The 18302-nt window shown below is 34.4% G+C and overlaps 1 protein-coding gene across 1 annotated transcript in view; it reads right to left on the reverse strand.

Moving 5' to 3' along the window:
* The window catches only part of LUZP2 (leucine zipper protein 2), a 489127-nt gene that overhangs the window by 274202 nt on the left and 196623 nt on the right, over nucleotides 1-18302 (reverse strand). The window contains exons 2-3 of the mRNA XM_053562887.1: nucleotides 6680-6793; nucleotides 2862-2932 (exon numbers count right to left, since the gene is read on the reverse strand). The gene's annotated coding sequence lies outside the window, so the exon portion shown is untranslated. The remainder of the gene's footprint in view (nucleotides 1-2861; nucleotides 2933-6679; nucleotides 6794-18302) is intronic.

Consider the following 18302-nt stretch of genomic DNA (forward strand, 5'->3'; position numbering starts at 1 on the left):
AGGCGCTGCCCGGGAATAGACTTTTTCTTTTCCCCTCACACAAAAACACATGGGTGTTTTTCCCATGATGAAGAAAGGGTGACTTGTGACTTAATTGCCTTTTCACTCCATGGTCTTCACTGTTGAGATCTCTTTGTCCTAGTCTCTATGTTATTTTTTCCCAACCTGGTTTACATTTTTCTTTTGACTATGAACAAGGTGGGCAGAATAATTATCTTAAAATATTTATTTAATTTCAATTTGTTATACAGAGCTATCTGATAGGGGTTCTCTATTATTTATCATTGAAATCCAGTCTGTGACAACCTTTAAAGATTTTGATCTTTTGTCCCAGTCTTTGCATAAAGATTTATTTTCTAATCTTCCCAGACCAATCTGCTTTCTCCCATCACTGTAATCCTCTCAATGGTGTTGCACGTGCATCATTAAAAGGTCATTTCTATTTTTTCTACTTTTCTATATTCTCTCCTTTCTCTACATGAAATACTCCACAGAATAATCATTTTGGGTGTTTCTTGGATTTTTTTTATCATTTATTTATTATTTTATTTTTTCTCTTTTCAAGAACATAATATATTGTTAAATATAACCCTGTATTACATAAAAGATCTGAATTTATGCCTCTCATCTAATGAAACTTAGTAGTCTTTGACCAACAACTTCCTAACCACCCTCTCAATCACCACAACCAACATTGTACTCTTTAATTCTATGAAACCAACTTCTTTAGCTCCCAGATATGAGTGTGACCATGGTATGTGTTTTTCTATGCCTGCCTTATTTCTTTTACCATAACATGCTCCAGGTTGATCCATGTTGTCACAAATGACAGGATTTCCTCCTTTTTTATGGTTGAATAGTATTCCATTGTTAATGCATGTTATTTATAATTCTCCATCACTACTTCAATAAGCCACAGATATTTGTGTAATATTAAATATGCATGTTGGAATAGGTGATTTATTTCAAGCTAATGCAATCATTTCAAATGATGTAGTATTAGAAATGTTTTCATAGTGCTCTCTCTTTTTGTAGAGACAGAGTCTCACATTACCACCTTTGGTAGAGTGCCATGATGTCACAGGACTCACAGCAACCTCTAGCTCTTGGGCTTCTGCGATTCTCCTGCCTCAGCCTCCCGAGCAGCTGGGACTACAGGCACCCGCCACAATGCCCGGCTATTTCTTGGTTGCAGTTCAGCTGGGGCTGGGTTTGAACCCACCACCCTTGGTATATGTTTGGCCAGCGCCCTACTCACTGAGCCACAGGCACCACCCAAGTGCTCAAATATTTTATTCTGCAAATTTTTAACATAGATTTTGAAGACAATTTCACTTTCAAATAAATAAAAAATACATTATTGTAAATAATGGAATAGTGTCATTGGAGGCTCTATTTTGTATTTTTTTTTAATTTTTATTTATTTATTTATTATTTATTTATTTTCAGACAGAGTCTCACTTTGTCACCCTGGGTAGAGTGCTATGGCATCCTACCTCACAACAACCTCAAACTCTTGGGCTTAAGCAATTCTCTTGCCTCAGCCTCTCAAGTAGCTGGGACTACAGGTGCCCACCACAATGCCTGGATTTTTTTGCTGTTCTTGTTGTCATTCTTGTTTAGCAGACCTGGGTCAGGTTCGAACCCACCAACCCACAGAAAACAAATAGATGCCATTTTCTCAATTAAAATGCATGTCACTTATAGGCTTCCACATCAAGAACTAAGGTCAGCGGAAGAGACACAGGCCGATGAGAAGAAACTTAGGTGCTGCTCCATACAGCTTCTGTTTAGAAAGTGAACCACTGCGGAAGGCTGTGGCTACAGGGGAAGGCACGGTAGAGTTTAAATTCAAATCCCAATTAACATGACTCTCAGCAATGCACTTAAGCACTCTGAGGAACAATTTCCTTCCTCCGCATGGAAATAATATCTACTTCACAAGGTAGTTCTGAGAATGAAACAAGAACATGTATATAAAGCATCTGGAAGATTCCCTTGTGAAGCATAATGAATGTGAGCTTGTTTCTGTGTGAAAAATCTCTCATTTTGTGTTTATTTTTTACATTTTTTCTTAGAGAAGCAATTTCAAAATCATATAAATTTTTATAATTCCCAGAAATCTATCTCATAATATATTTCCCTCAAAACTAAACAAACCAACACTAATAAAATTGTCCTAATTCTGCTTATATTGTCAATGAGATTATGCTACCCTGTTTCCCCTGTCTTATTTTAAGGTGTGCTCCCAAAGATGTGCTAGGTCTTATTTTCAGGGGATGTCTTACCGTTCCTGTAAGTAGGTCTTATTTTCGGAGGATGTCTTATTTTCGGGAAAATGGGGTAGTCTTTGCCATCTCACCATTATTATCATAAAGTTTGATTGTATTAAACATGGTGCACTGAAGTCAATGTTAGTGAACATGTTTATTGATTTGGGGGACATTTCACTCAAATGGTGATCTGCAAAGAACATCCACATCCCCAAAGATCTTGTTAGAAATGCAGAATCCCGAGCCCACCCCGTATTTACTCCGTATAAATCTACATTGAAATAAGATTCCCTGCTTGAATCACATGTACATTTATTTACAATAAATGTGAGTATGTATGTGCATTTAGGATAGGTGAAAACCCACTTAACAGGTATGATGAACACCATCTGGGTGAAGGGAACACTTATAACCGTGACTGAAGCATTATAAAAGTGATCCACCGTAACCCAAAATATCTGCATACTGTAAAATTTCATTGAAAGAAAACAAAATAAATAGATTCTAGTGAAGTCTCTAAATGTAGTTAGACATTATGGCAAAAAGAACTAAGAAGGGAAAAAAAAGAAAAGAAAAGCATAGTCTTACCTTTGTTTCTGGCCTAATTCCAGAAGCTTCTGAACATCAGTTTTGGAGGACTGCTCATCATTTTTTAAAGACTGATAAGAAACATGGAAAAAAGAAAATCAAACTCAGGTGAAAACGAAAGGCTTGCTTTACTTTTGGCTCTATGGTACAAGGCATGACTGTACCTGTGCCCTGGAACAAGAATGTGAAAATGAATTATGATGGTCCCCACAGCTCGAAGAGGCACAGAGGGATTTTCAACACCAGCTAGTACAAACACTACCTGTGGGTAACAGAGATTGAGTGGACGCTCAGCTTTTAGAGGCTAGATGGAGAAGAAACTATTCTCCAGATATTTAAGTTTTTAATAGATGAACATAAAATACATCTTTCTACTTCCTTTGAAGTTTTATTGTGTTCTCTGCAGGTGTGTTAAACCAGCTCTGGTACATGTTCTACAAATACTAGGGAAGACCGACAGCCTCCTGCATAATCTAGGAAGTAACACATTTAAAGATTAAACCAGCTAAAAGACATGCACGCGGTTGGTCTTGGTCTATTTCTTATTTAAGTGTAATGAACTAGAATGCACCAAAAATAAGGCCGTCTAAAATTGTAACTGATCTTTAAAGACAGAGTGTTAAGGAAAATGTATATATACCACTTCAGTCATTAGTATTTATATACTCTGGCAAATTCAGGATACAGAGAGAATGAATTATAGAAGAAAAACCCCTTGAGCTTCTTCTCATAAAAGAATCTGTCCTATTAAGCCTTCTTTTATTTATTTAACATGGTAACCTGTCATTCCTGACATTAAACGTTGAAACTAAGGGACAATAATGTTGTTTGCAGAAGAAGAGCTGTGACGGTTGGGAATTGATAATAGCAAGAAGGGGAAATACTTTGTTTACTTAATATCTATTTTACAAATGCCCATCATAAATTATGCAAAGACCTATGCAAAGTTACTGTGCTTACCTTCACAGATTGTTCAACCTAATGCTGAAAACAATTTTAACGTAGTATGTAAGTACTTTATTAAATATGTCGCAGAAACAACTTCACAAGACAAACATCTTCCCTAAAATGACTGACTGAGTTTATCACCAGGAAGCAGGAGATAGGGCTCTGTTTATTTGGAAAGAGCAGCTTCGTGTGTATACAAGACAGCAGGAGGAGGGATTGAAACCAGGGGAAGCACTGTCCTTCATAGGGTCTGCAGTGCAGAGTGCACCATGGTCATGTGACCTCAGGCAGGTCACAAAATCTGCCCTTCGATGTCCTCATCTGAAAAACAAAAATGAAAATTCTGAAGACCCTCTTGGGAGAATTACGGCAAAACGAAGAGGGGGTAACAGATGTATGAAAACGTTTGGTGAAGAAGTAGTAAAAATATGCTTATTCATTTATTAACCATAGTTTATACTGTGGGCCTTCAGAAGAAAATGAAGATGCACAGTTCAGGCAACTGTACTTTAGAAATGACAAAAAAGGAATGACAAAAAAAGACAAAACTGAGATGCAGAAATGAAAACCACAAATATAGAGATCTGGGTGACTAAGGCGTATCAAACCACAAGAGTGGGAGTATCCTTCCTTAAAAGATCCTCAGCAGTGCCCGGCAAAATGGAATATAATTTTCTGAAGATAATCTTACTAATAGTTCCTTTAAGAATCCCAATGACTGAAAAATCTATTAATTAGCTAATCAGTTTATTAATTATTGTCTAATATTGTTATCCCATCCAGGTGCTACAGTTACGTATATAAGAAAGACTTCCAAAGCTCCTATTTTTGTGTAGTTCCATTAGGGAAAAAAGGAAAAAAAAAAAAAAAAAGGCACACTGGGCTATGTAATTATTCACTGTAAGTGTGAAAGCTAGAATCATTTTTTGTATGTATGACTTTGGATGATTCCTGTGGCCTATTTGAGTATTGTTTTCTAATTTTATAGTGCATACAATATAGTCTTAATTTTGTGGCGATGTTGCAAAGAGGATTTAATAAGATAAATACGAAAAAAAGTCTTGCACATTGGCTGGAGCACAATAAACATAAATCATTTAAAGAAATTGCAACTACATTTTGTTTTAAAATTGCTCCCCTGTCAAAAATGTTAATCCATGTAAGTGTATAGTTTATTAAGCAATTTTCTAGCCTGTAATTAGATGTATTGACTTAGGGTAGTGATGCAGAAAGACTGTCTTGGAAATACTGCAAACACTGAACACGTGTGCGCATTTCATGACGTGTTTGCAATATTCTCAGTGTGTCGGGTGCTCCTGGTCTCTGAGAAGGCTCAAGTGCCTTGTGTATTCTTCCAATCTTATTTGTCTGATGAGTCTCCACTTAATGCTAAAGTGCAGCTTTGGCATTGGTTTCTACAGAAATCAATTTGTACCCACTTCTACCCAAGTGAGTGTTTCCCTAAGGTTCTGTGTGCACTTCTAGCAGTACTTTTCCCACACTGTTATCATTTTTCTGTTTCTGTGTCCTAGCAGGTAGTGGATGCTTTTTTTTTCCTTCTTTTATTTCTATTTTCTCCAGATGTTAACACAACCACTGAAACAAGTGCTCAGATGTAGGGTTCAAATAGCTCTGTCTCCTATCTGGATACTCTTAGTTTTTTTAATATTTCTATAACTCTGTGTTTTTTTTTTTTTCACTTACAAAATGAGATTGCTACTAACTTTATTATAGTCTTCATGTGAAAATAAAAAATAAATTGAAAAGGCATTTAACACTGGCCCTTGACCATGTTCAATGAGCCTTACTGGTTAATAACACCATCATCTCCACCATCCTCATGAGACTAAAAAGCTAAAAAGGATCTGGACAATGGTGACTTGACCCACATGTTTCAGATACATGATTCAGTTCAGTAACTAATATGCTGTGGAGCCAGATTGTCTACATTTATTTTTAAATTCTAGATCTTTTTGTTAGATATAAAAATAGCCTATTTTCTCTAAGCATGATTTATCATGCTTTTCAAGGAAAAACACAATAATAATACCTACCTTATAAAAATATTATGAAAATTAACTCATTTAATACTTGCAAAGCTTCTAGCATACATTAGGTATTTAATAAATGCAATGTTTAAGTCAGATATCTCAGATTTTTTTTATTAGTTATAGACCCTGTTTTTGTATTTTTGATTGAGATATCAACAGGTTAATATATTTTTATGGGTGACACTCTCCTTTCTAAGCCGTTTGTTCATTTTAGTAATGAGGTTTGTTTAAAAATCTTCAGAGCTTTCCTGGGGGAATTTAAAATTCTCTCATTGACTTCATTCATATATTACCTTAAGTCTTAGTTATAATTTCTTTTTGTCATTTATAAAGTCAGAACCATAGGTGTCAAATTGGTCTTTGAAGCTGTGAGGAATTGATGGCTTTACCAACTATGAGACTTCCTCATCTTATATTTGCAAACTACATATTCCTAGACTACATCACAAATTCCACTTGTTCTCAAAGCTTCTACAAACAGTCACCAACTTACATACAACTCACAATTATAATCAGAGGCTATTATAATAAATCTCTGAGTTAAAAACATCCAACTGATGTGCAACTCATGCAAATGGATGCTATCACAGGTAATAGGTAAATGTCATTGTTCCAACCTACATGCAAATTCAACTTAAGAACAAACCCACAGAAACCATCTTGTTCCTAATCTGGAGACTGCATTGTGATAATAAAAATTAACTACCATGATTAAACCATGAGATAGATTAAAAACTGTTAAAAATGCATGTTGGTCTGCTAAGGAATATCAGGCGACTTCTCATTCTTTCTTTCTGGGAAAATTAGTTGTCATCTCACCTGAAGATTGACTTTAATTCCATCAAGCTCTCGTGATGTCTTTGTCAGCTGACGGAGAATGGTGCTTCGCTCCTTAAAGACTTCTTTCAGCTGCTTTTCTAGCTGTTCGTAGTCCTGTCTAACACAGAAAGAACAGGCATGAGAGCCCCCAAATACTTCTACTTGGCATCAGTCAGAATCAACACTCACATAATTTTAAATATAGATTAAAATTTAGTTACTTGGATATTTATCATTATACTTCCATATAATAGAGAAAATGCAACAAACATAGAGTTTTATAAAACTATCTCATTTTCCAGTGAGGACTATCTCCACTCAAGAGATGTTTCAATACATCACTGTACATTTTCCATACATAAGATGAAGCTTTTCATGGACCTCTTTGAAAAAATACTTTTCCTCACATAAAATGTTTTTTCAAAGATTCTTAAAATTCTGCCCCTTTGATTTGGAGCAATGTTTCTTAGACATAAGGGGCTCTGACATCGGGAAACAATAAACTTTGGGGGTAGAGCCAGAACACAATATAGGGCCATTCTTCTTCCCTGGTTTGTAGAGAAGGTTGCCCCATTGAAATGGCAATCTCTTCTAAAGATGGATAAGAATCCCTATTGCTATTAAAGAGATATTGGGAGAAGCAACACTTCTATAACAATAAGTCAATAAATATTAATTACAGTGAACTTAGAACAGACTTGTTAACAAGGGCTTTGTAGAAAACATTTCATTATCTCAGACCCATACATATACAAATACATTTTTTTCTCTTATGGTCTTTGCAAGAACGTAAGACACCTAGGGTAATTCTCACGTTGCAAATGTAAAAACAAAAGGAACTCTGGGAAATTAAGTTTCTACCCCAAGGTGCTTATTAAAAGGACAAATAAACAAGAAGTATTTGTATGTGTGTATATGTGTGTGTTTGGCAAGTTGGAGGGGGTATTAGGAAACAGACAATTGCAAGGCGTCCCCAAACTGTAATCCACGGGAGAACATTAAATGGATGAATTGGAGCACATGGGAGAGATGCTAATCCAGGGACGTCTTCCTAGAAAAAGAAACATAAAATACATAAGATGTGCTCTGAAAGATAAATAGAAATTAGCCATGTGAAAGGGTATAGAATGTGCAGATGTTAATGAAAATAAATTTACTGATTTTTTTTTTTTTTGACAGTTTTTGGCTGGGGCTGGATTTGAATCCGCCACCTCCGGCATACGGGGCAGGTGCCCTACTCCTTTGAACCACAGGTGCCACCCATTTTTTTTTTTTTTTGCAGTTTTTAGGCTGGGGTGGGGTTTGAACCTGCCACCTCTGGCATATGGGGCTGGCACCCTACTCCTTGAGCCACAGGCGCCATGCAAATTTACTGAATTTTTAAAAAAATTGTGAATTCAATTCAATTAAAAAAATTGTGAATAAATGTCACAAGGTTTGGAGTTCTAAATGGGGAGTTAGAATTTTGCTGCTTATGTGAGGACATGAAAAGTATGAGCAAAAGCATGTAAGCCCTTAAGTGATAATGCAGTAGTTTGGGCAATATTAAAGATTTTAAGAATAAGGAGAAGTAATCAAAAGGTTATAAGCAATGAATGACATGATCAGATTTATATTTTGGAAAGATTTTCTAAAATTAGCTTAAACTTGCCAATGAACTGGAAGAGGGGAAAACCTGGAGAAAGAGAAGACTGTTACGAAAGTTACCATTGCAACAGTCCAAGCAAAAGATCACAGTAGCCTAAGCTACACCAGAAGCAAGTGGCACAGGGAAATTTGAATTTATTTTATGAAAGTATAGCTCGTTCTCAAGCTCTTTTGTTTGTTTGTGGGAAGAAAAGTCAGGAAAAAGCTAGTTAATGATGATGTCATTTTTCTGGCTTAAGCAACAGTTGGAGACAGTCCTTCACTGGGAAGGAAGTCAGAAAAACAACATTTTTTGTGAAAGATGAGCTGAACTTGCAGGAAAATGGCTCAACGGCTCTCAGCTTCGGCTTTTTTATCTGTAAAATGTTGACACTGGCCTCGCCCATGTGTTTATGTGTTAACTAGAGTTATTTATGTAAAGTTTTGAACCTATAATAGGTAATAAATTATAATATTACATATAATTTCTATTGTTGAGAAATAGGATGAATGTACAGTCCTGTAGAATTATAAATATAAATAATCTGAGTGTAGCAATGGCCTTTGTGAAAATTGACAAAAGCATCTTCTCTAGAATAGGCTCCTATTACAATTCTTAGCTCTATCCTCATATGTCAAATGTAGGTTGCTGGCACTCTTCACATTCTTCGTGCCAAAAGGAAATTGGAATGGTCCACTGCTTAGAACCATCATATCTCTTGCCCGTCTTAAGAATTTCACTGATGACTAGTAATCAGCCAGTAATCAGACAGACAGTTATCAATGTCCCAGGTTTCCATTCATTCTCACTGGCAAAGTCAAATAATAAATGGCAAGGTGATTTTCATTATTTTCTAGTTTTACAACCTTATTTTATAACCCACTTTATTTTTTCTGAACAATAATTACGTCTCCAAAATTACCTCGAGTGACCAAAGTAAATCACAGTAGTAAACAGTATATGCTGACAATGCATTATGTGTAAGATAGTGATCTTTAAGACAACTCCATAAGATGAGCCCTAGTATTAACCCTATTTTACCGTTGTAGAAATTGACTCCCAACAATAGTGAATAACTTTCAAATATGTGTTGTTATTAAGGAAGTGGAAAATCAGTTCACTTCCAGAGCCAGATGTCTCAACCTCTACTTTGTAAAACATACTGACTTGCTATGGAGTTTATCATACTTAACACTATGACTTTATCACAATTAAATGTTCACCAAGAACTTTAATTATTGGATATTACTTCATTTTTCTGTATATTTGCATGTTTTCCATGTTGAATTTATTTGCCATTTACTATTTTCATTAAATAAAATTATAAATAGCAATTTAAGATAATTTATAACCATCTTTTAATTCCATTATTGTATTTTTTTTTTTCAAATATCATTATGAAGAAAAGCAAACCCATATAAATCACTCTATTATCTGGTAAATACATTGCCAATCACGAAGGAGATATAGTTAAAGAGGAAAATAGCGCCAGAAGTATTAATTAATAGCACCACTCTAGAATCAATCATTCAAGCTTCTTGTAAGAGAAGAAACTATATCACTATAGAGGAAGTATTGGTTAATATTTCATCAGATTTTTTTCATGTTGAGAAATGAGTACGTGTAATTTTTTAGTTTTGTTTTTTTTCTTGGGAAAACATTAAAAAAGTGAATCTCCTGGGGTGGTGCCTGTGGCTCAAAGGAGTAGGGTGCTGGCCCCATATGCCAGAGGTGGTAGGTTCAAACCCAGCCCTGGCCAAAAACTGCAAAAAAAAAAAAAAAAAAGTGAATCTCCTACTCTTATATGTTCTGCAACTGTCTATACATTTTTCTATGTCCATATATGTTATTACCCATTTTCTATGTACTTGAATATATTTTACCACCAGGCATTTATGGTGTTTCTAGTTTTTCTTCTTTTCTTATAAAGTAATGAAATTCATATGTGTGTGCACAAATATAATTTCTTAAATACCTCTAAGATAAATGTAGAAATAGGATATTCTGGGCTGTGCCTGTGGCTCAGTGAGTAGGGCGCCGGCCCCATATACCGAGGGTGGCGGGTTCAAACCCGGCCCCGGCCAAACTGCAACAAAAAATAGCCGGGCGTTGTGGCGGGCGCCTGTAGTCCCAGCTACTCGGGAGGCTGAGGCAGGAGAATCGCTTAAGCCCAGGAGTTGGAGGTTGCTGTGAGCTGTGTGAGGCCACGGCACTCTACAGAGGGCCATAAAGTGAGACTCTGTCTCTACAAAAAAAAAAAAAAGAAAGAAATAGGATATTCTAGCATAAATTAGAAATATTTCACTAAAAGTTAACATGTTAATCTTACTGTGTGCTATTAAATTGCCTTCCCATAAGCTAGTCTAGCCTAGCCTACCTCTATTATCAGTATATTCTGACATTCTTATCTACACGTTCTCCTATGTCCCCCATGGCAAATTTATTTTCATGTTTATTAATTTTATGAGTTTAAAATACCATCTTCCTGATATAATTCCCATTTATTTCATTAGAGAGATTGATTATATTTTTCTACTTTTACTATTTTTATCTCTTTTCTGTGAATTTTCTGTTTATGTTGTTTATTTATATGTTGAATTTGTTATTAATAGTTGTCTTGGGCTGCTGTAACAAAAGTACTACACAATGGACCGTCAAACAATGGAACTTTATCTCTCACAATTCTAGATCTGAAGTCCCAAATCCAGTTTTTGGCAAGGTTGGTTTCTTAGGAGAGCTGTGAGAGAAGGATCTACTTCAGGCTTCTCTCACTAGCGTTTAGACGGTCATTTTCTCCTTTTATTTCTTTATAACATCTTTCTTATGTGTATGTCTGTGTCTAAATTTCCTGTTTTTATATGGACACTGGCTGTATCGGTTTGGGTCCATTATAATGAGTTCATTTTGTCTTAGTTACCTCTGTTAGGCTCCTGTCTGCAAATAAAGTTCCAGGCAGATATTGGAGGTTAGGACCTCCTCGTGTGACTTTGGCAGGGATATAGCCAATCCATGATACTATTTCATCTATTTAGGAGCTTCTTGTTCAGATGTTAATTCACTGTCATTATATGGATAAAAACTTTTCCAAACGAGTTATTGACAATAAAGTATATCTCTCCCCAATTTCTCTGAAACACATATGTAGCCAATTTTGTTTGTTGATGGCATCTGTATTACCTGGATTGCTCTTGCACAGTTAGATCTTCTCCATCCCAATAATGTTCTATAAAAGTTTCTGTATGGTTTATGAAAATTTGTACATTGCTAATTATTGCTAAACTACCCAATAAACTTTAGAATGTATATAAACAAGTCCTTACATAGTATAGACTATTATATAGTATATATTAACATAATATTATATAACTATATATGTATTAAATATAATATACTATTATACTATTATTGTATAATTACATCATATAATTATATGCTATATAATTATGTGTGTTATATATCATATAATACTATATTAAATATGTATTATGTACTATATAATTATATAATACATGATACATCTATAATTATATAATATATGCATTATATATTATATATATGGTATGATACATTATATATATATGTAATAGCATATATATAGCCAGTTGTCCTAATGCAATTGGAGATGACATTTTTCCCATTGATTTTGAAATGGCACTTTTATGATGGACCACATTATTTTTATGTATGTTTTTAAATCTTCAGTTCTAATCCATTAATGAATTCATCTGTCTCAGTGCCATGTCATGACTTCATTATTAAAACTGTGCACCACATCTTGATATTTCCTAACTTTTCTCCCACCAATTGTTTTTGTTCATAGTTTTGTTGATAAATGATCTTTTTTGTTTCTTCTCAATTAATTTTACAATCTGTGTGTCAATTTTGTAAAGACTTCACCCAGGAAATGTAATTGAAATCCCATTAACATTATAGTTATATTTAGGGAAATAGATACTAATTATTCATCTTCTCATCCAGAAACAAAAATTATCTCATATATTACTGATTCAGTAATGCTTTAGTTACTTCTCAGATTTCTTACTCATGTTTTTGTTTCACTTATTGCTGTTATTGTGGATTGATTTTTGCATTCAATTGTCTAAATATAAGGTATTCCTAATTTCTTTTAAAACTGTTGACCTTGATTTCAGATACCTTAATAAACATTCTTATTAGTTTCCATAGTTATTCAGCTGATTCTTTTGGCTTTTTAAGTGGGAAGCAATATTTTCTTTGAATTAACCAATCATATTTTTGTTCTATTGATTATAAATTTCATGTTTTTTTCTGTACTAAGTATACTGGATAAGAACTCCAAAGCAATATTGAATTGGGAAAGTGACAGGAGAACTTCTCTCTTTCCCTTGACTTTAAGACAAAATTATTAATTATATTCCGCTGTTGATTGCATAATTTTAACTATAGTTTCAGGTCAGATCATTTTCCTCAGGCCTCATTTTGCTTTTAACCTATTTTATTGGGGTATAACATTTATGCAGAAAAATAAAAAACAATCCTAAGGACACACATGAATTATCGCAAACAAAACATATCAGAAATTTAAAAAATAAATATATATATATATATTGAAAGCTTTTCTTTGACTTCACTCATTCATTGTCATTATCTTCCTCCCAAAATATGATCAATATTCTAAATTCTATTAACTTATGATTTTTGCCTATGTTTTAAATTTATACACAAATAATCATCAATTACACGTTCTTTTGTGTTAGATTTCTTTTTACACTGTTAAGTTTGTGAAATTTTCCATATTATTTTTTTGAGAAATAGTTTCTCAATTTTTACCACTGCGTAGTCTAGCAGTGAAAAATTGCACAACAATCTATCTATTCTAGCGCTGATAGACACCTGTGTCTTTCTTCCATTTTTAACTGTTAGGAGCAATGCTGCAGTGAATATTTCATATGCTGGTGTGAATATGTTTATGCTGTTTGTGTATCTAAGAATGGAATTACTGCATCCTAGGCCATGCATATGTTCAAATTTAGTAAATGTAGCCAAAGAATTTTCCAAATCAATTGTAGAGTTGGGGAGTTGTTTCACATTCTCATCTATGCTAGTGTATCTGTTCACATTCTCATCTATGCTAGTGTATCTATCAGTTACTTTTAGTAACTCACTGAATTTTGTAGTTGTGTAATAACATTCTATTTTAGCTATAATTTTCATTTTGGTGACCCATAAAGTGAGAACATTTTAGAAGATAGCATTTATATATTATCCTTTATAAAATACATGCTCATGATTTTTGCTCTTTTTTCCATTGGTTTGTACAAAGCTTGTTAATGATTTGTAAGAGGTATTTATATATTCTATATGTTAGCTCTTTCATTACAAAAAGTACTGAAAGTCTGAAGCTTAATTTTCAATTACTTAATAGTATCTCTTAATGAATAGTTGTTGATAATACTGAGGATGCCAAAAATATAATATAGATCAAATAATTAATCTATGTTAGAATTTTTCCTAGTTTAAGAAACGTAGGTGTCTGTATTATGTTATGTTCTAGGAGCTTGTGTATTAAGTAATCAATTAATGTATTTAATTTTTCATATTTTGGACCTGTGAACAACCTGAAATTGTTTTTATCTGTTTTGAATGAGTTAAGTGTTATGATAAATTTTTCATATATACATACAACTGTCTCGGCAACATCTATTAAACATATAATTTTATTTTATTTTTTATTTTTTGGGGGGGATTCAATGTGTTTATTATTTATACAAATTGGAGTGCTTACATCCTACTAATTAACACAGCCTTCACCTCATTTACCCAATTACAGTGTTAAGACATTTTTGTTCTTTTTATTTATTTATTTATTTTTTTATTAAATCATAGCTGTGCACATTAGTATAATCATGGGGCAACATACACTTGGTTCATAGACCGTTTGACACATTTTCATCACAGTAGTTAACATAGCTTTCCTGGCATTTTCTTAGTTATTTTGCCAAGACCCTTACATTCCACATTTACTAAGATTCACATATACCCTTGTAAGATGCACCGCAGGTGTAATCCCCTTTATTTAAAAACACTATTTTTATAATGGTGTTGTAAAATATTGGAATTAAAATTATATGTTTACCACAGGTGAACATTTAATTTTAACTCCAATATATATATATATTTTTTTTTTGGCCGGGGCTGGGTTTGAACCCACCACCTCCGGCATATGGGACCGGTGCCCTACTCTTTGAGCCACAGGCCCTTAATTCCAATATTTTACAATATCATTTTAAAAATAATGTTTTTAAATAAAGGGTGTCTGTCTCCACATTTTTTAATATGTCAGAATGTTCTGATAATCCTTTTGTTAAATGACACTGTCTCTTGTTTATTATGGCTTTATAAAAATATAAAGATAGCTGTCTAGTGCCTTAAAATTTAATTATTTTCTTAAGTAGAAAATCGCCTTATCTATTCATGGTTCAATGCATTCCCATATACATTTTAAAATTGAGTTGTCAATTTCAACAAAAAAAAATAACCTGTTTTTTTGTTTGGTAAACTAAAAAATTATATACAAAAATCTATTTTTATATATTAGCAATATATAATTAGAAATGAATGTTTGACAAGTTTACATTAATGATCATATAATTTTTTATATCTTTTATATATTTAAACATAAATCTAAGGGATGCATAACCCCTACACTGGAAACTATAAAGTATCATTGATGGAGAATGTTAAATATCATTGAGAGAGAATGTTAAAATATCATTGAGAAAGAATGTTAAAATGAAGCTAAAAAATCAATATTTAAAAGCTCTTAATAAGAAATACAAAAAGGAAGTCTCCTACATTGTAAAAAATGAACATACCCAAGTAGAAATTCATGGACGGAGACTTTTCTATTACTATCATCATCATCATTCACAGAAATGTAAGCATTGAGGCAGCGCCAGTGGCTCAGTGGGTAGGGCGCCAGCCCCATATACCGAGGGTGGCTGGTTCAAACCTGGCCCCTGCCAAAATGCAACAAAAAATAGCCAGGCATTGTGGAGGGCACCTGTGGTCCCAGCTACTCAGGAGGCTGAGGCAAGAGAATCGCCTAAGCTCAGGAGTTGGAGGTTGCTGTGAGCTGCGATGCCATAGCACCCTATGGAGGGCAATAAAGTGAGACGGTCTCTAAAAAAAAAAAAAAAAAAAAAAAAAAGATGGAGACAGAAAGAAAAAGAAAAAAAAAGAAATGTAAACACTGGGTGAACTTCCCTGGTGTCTATAATTAAAAAAGAAAATCTTTATTACAGCAATGATTTCTAGATTAAAAACATGGTAAAATTGTAAAAATATAGGAAAAGTAGGAAAACAACACTGTGGTGATGCATGGTCAGGCGTATTAATTAGATGTAAAATAGAGAAATCAAAATTTAAGTTTCAGAGTTTGTCACCAATCAGCCCTTCAGGTATTGGAAAAATCATAACTCTCTGGACATCAGTTGCTATATCTGTAAAAGGAATGATTAAATGAAATTTCACAAATTGAAAAAATTATGAAAATAGCCTTTTTTTGGTGTAAGGGTAAATAGAATTTTAAAATCAGACATTTTTTTCTGTTGAATAAAAGGGGGGAGAGGTCCTCCCTCTGTCTTAATAATCTACTTTAGAAAATTTTTATGTTGTATACCTGACCTTTTGAAATATATGTAGATTTTTTTAAAAGTTAAGTAAGCCTCTTGCAAGCTTTAAGGACCAAGATTACCTTTCTCACCACCTAGGACCCTCTCTATGGAAGGTATTATAAAGAAAGATAGCACCCCTATCTCCCAGTTGCTGTTGGAATTTACAGAGGGCACTTTATCTCATGCAATGAAACCACATCTGATCATAAAGATACAAGATTTTTTTTTTTTTTTTCGAGACAGTCTCACTTTATCACCCTCGGTAGAGTGCTATGGCGTCACACTAACGTCAACCTCCAACTCCTGGGCTTAATCAATTCTCTTGCCTCAGCCTCCGGAGTAGCTGGGACAACAGGTGCCTGCCACAATGCTCAGCTATTTTTTGTTGCAGTTTGGCCTGGGGCCGGGTTTGAACCTGCCACCCTGGGTATAGGGGGCCTGCGCCCTATTCACTGAGCCACAGGCATTGCCCTGAGACGTTTCTTTTAAGTTTTTTGAGGAACCTCCATACTGTTTTCCACAGTGGCTATCCAAATTTACATTCCATCAACAATGTATAAGTGTTCCCTCTTCCTCCCATCCTGGCCAATGTCTGTTATTTTTTGTCCTTTTAGAAACAGTCAATTAAGTTGTTTAAGATGGTCTCTCGTTGTGGTTTGAAATTGCGTTTTCCGGATGATTAGTGAAGTTGAGCATTTTCTCATCTACCTGTGCACCATTTGTTTGTAGTATTTTGAGGAATGTCTATTCCTATTTTTCCACACCACTTATTAATTAGATTATTTGTTATTTTTATGGTAGAGTTGTTTGACTTCCTTTATATTCTGGTATTAGTATCTTTTCTAATGAATAGTTCAGAAATATTTTCTCCTGGTCAACAGATTATCTCATCGCTCTGTTGATGGTTTCTTTCCTTTGAAACAATTCAAGAAATGAACACAAATAATCATCTTAACAAATCAATAAATTTAGAATTAACTATAATGCATATTGGCTCTGTGCAGTCCTCTTACTAGAGGACTAGTTACCGTATCTATTGAGAACACTCATGTGGCTGGCTGCCTCTCTTTGCCCATATAGAAATGTGACATCTCTTTTTTTAAATTTATTTTTATTTGTACATATACATGTATTTATTAGGTTTCCACTTTTTGCCTTCCCAAAGTTAGAAAGGCTTAAAAATTAACAATAATAATGTAACATTTCTTTTTGTCTTTGCAATCTAATAGGGCAATGGTCCCCAACCATTTTAGCACCAGAAACGAGTTTCACGGAAGATAATTTTTTCATTGACAGGGGTGGAGGGAATGGTTTTGATATGAGTATGGTAAGCAATTGATTTTTTATGATCCATGTTTAGTCAAACCTCTTTGCTAATGAGAGTCTGTATTAACAGCCACTCCCCAGTGCTGGCAGCATCACTCAGCTCCACCTCAGATCACGAGGTACTGAGCCTCAAAAGGCACTTGGAGCCTAGATCCCTCACACGGTCAGCTTACAGAAGGGTCAGTGCTTCTGTAAGAATTTAAAGCCACTGCCAGTCTGACGGAGGCAGGGCCCAGGTGGTGACACCCATCGTGGGGAGCAGCTACAACCCCAGGTGCAGCTTGCTCATCTGCCCATTACTCACTCTGGGCTGTGTGGCCCATTCCTAAGAGGCTGCAGGAGCTGAGGACTGCAATCGTAATGGATTGTCTGTTATTCATACCACACTTTGGTTTAAAACGTATTCAGTAATAAAATAGTCTTCTTCTCTGTGGGGATATGTTCAGGGTTCAGAGGGGTTATTTGTTGTTGTTTCTCTTGTTTTGAGTTCTATTACATCAATAGTAGTCACATAACTTTTTAAAAATCAAAGGAAGACAGCATGAGAGAGAATTTAATAGCCCTAGTAATTACGCTGTCGTTTATTAAGCATATGCCTTGGGGGAAGTGTGAGATGGAAAAGCTTCTGCTGGTATCATGTAAACACAATGCTGCTCTGTGTGTGACTTAAACAGCAATGACTTCCTCCTTCCCAATGACAACAGAGTTTTAAACACAAGATATTAAATTTATCTGTTGCTTTATCAGAGAAATAATCATCTTTTAGAACTAAAGATGTGGGAAAAATACCTATCTATTATACTGTAGTAGACTAATTGAGAGAGGATCCTATTGGCATGGAAGATACAGGAAAATTTAAAGGGAAAATTTGCCTGTATTTTGCCTTACCTTCTGACTGCAAAGTTTGAATACTTTTCTGCAGTATGATAACTCACAAGTAGTAGTTATTAAACTTTGGGCGTTACCAGCCTCTTGGATATTCTTATGAAATTATAAACACTGTCCCCATAAAAAT

Source organism: Nycticebus coucang, chromosome 14, assembly GCF_027406575.1.
Source record: "Nycticebus coucang isolate mNycCou1 chromosome 14, mNycCou1.pri, whole genome shotgun sequence".
Lineage (NCBI taxonomy): Eukaryota > Metazoa > Chordata > Mammalia > Primates > Lorisidae > Nycticebus > Nycticebus coucang.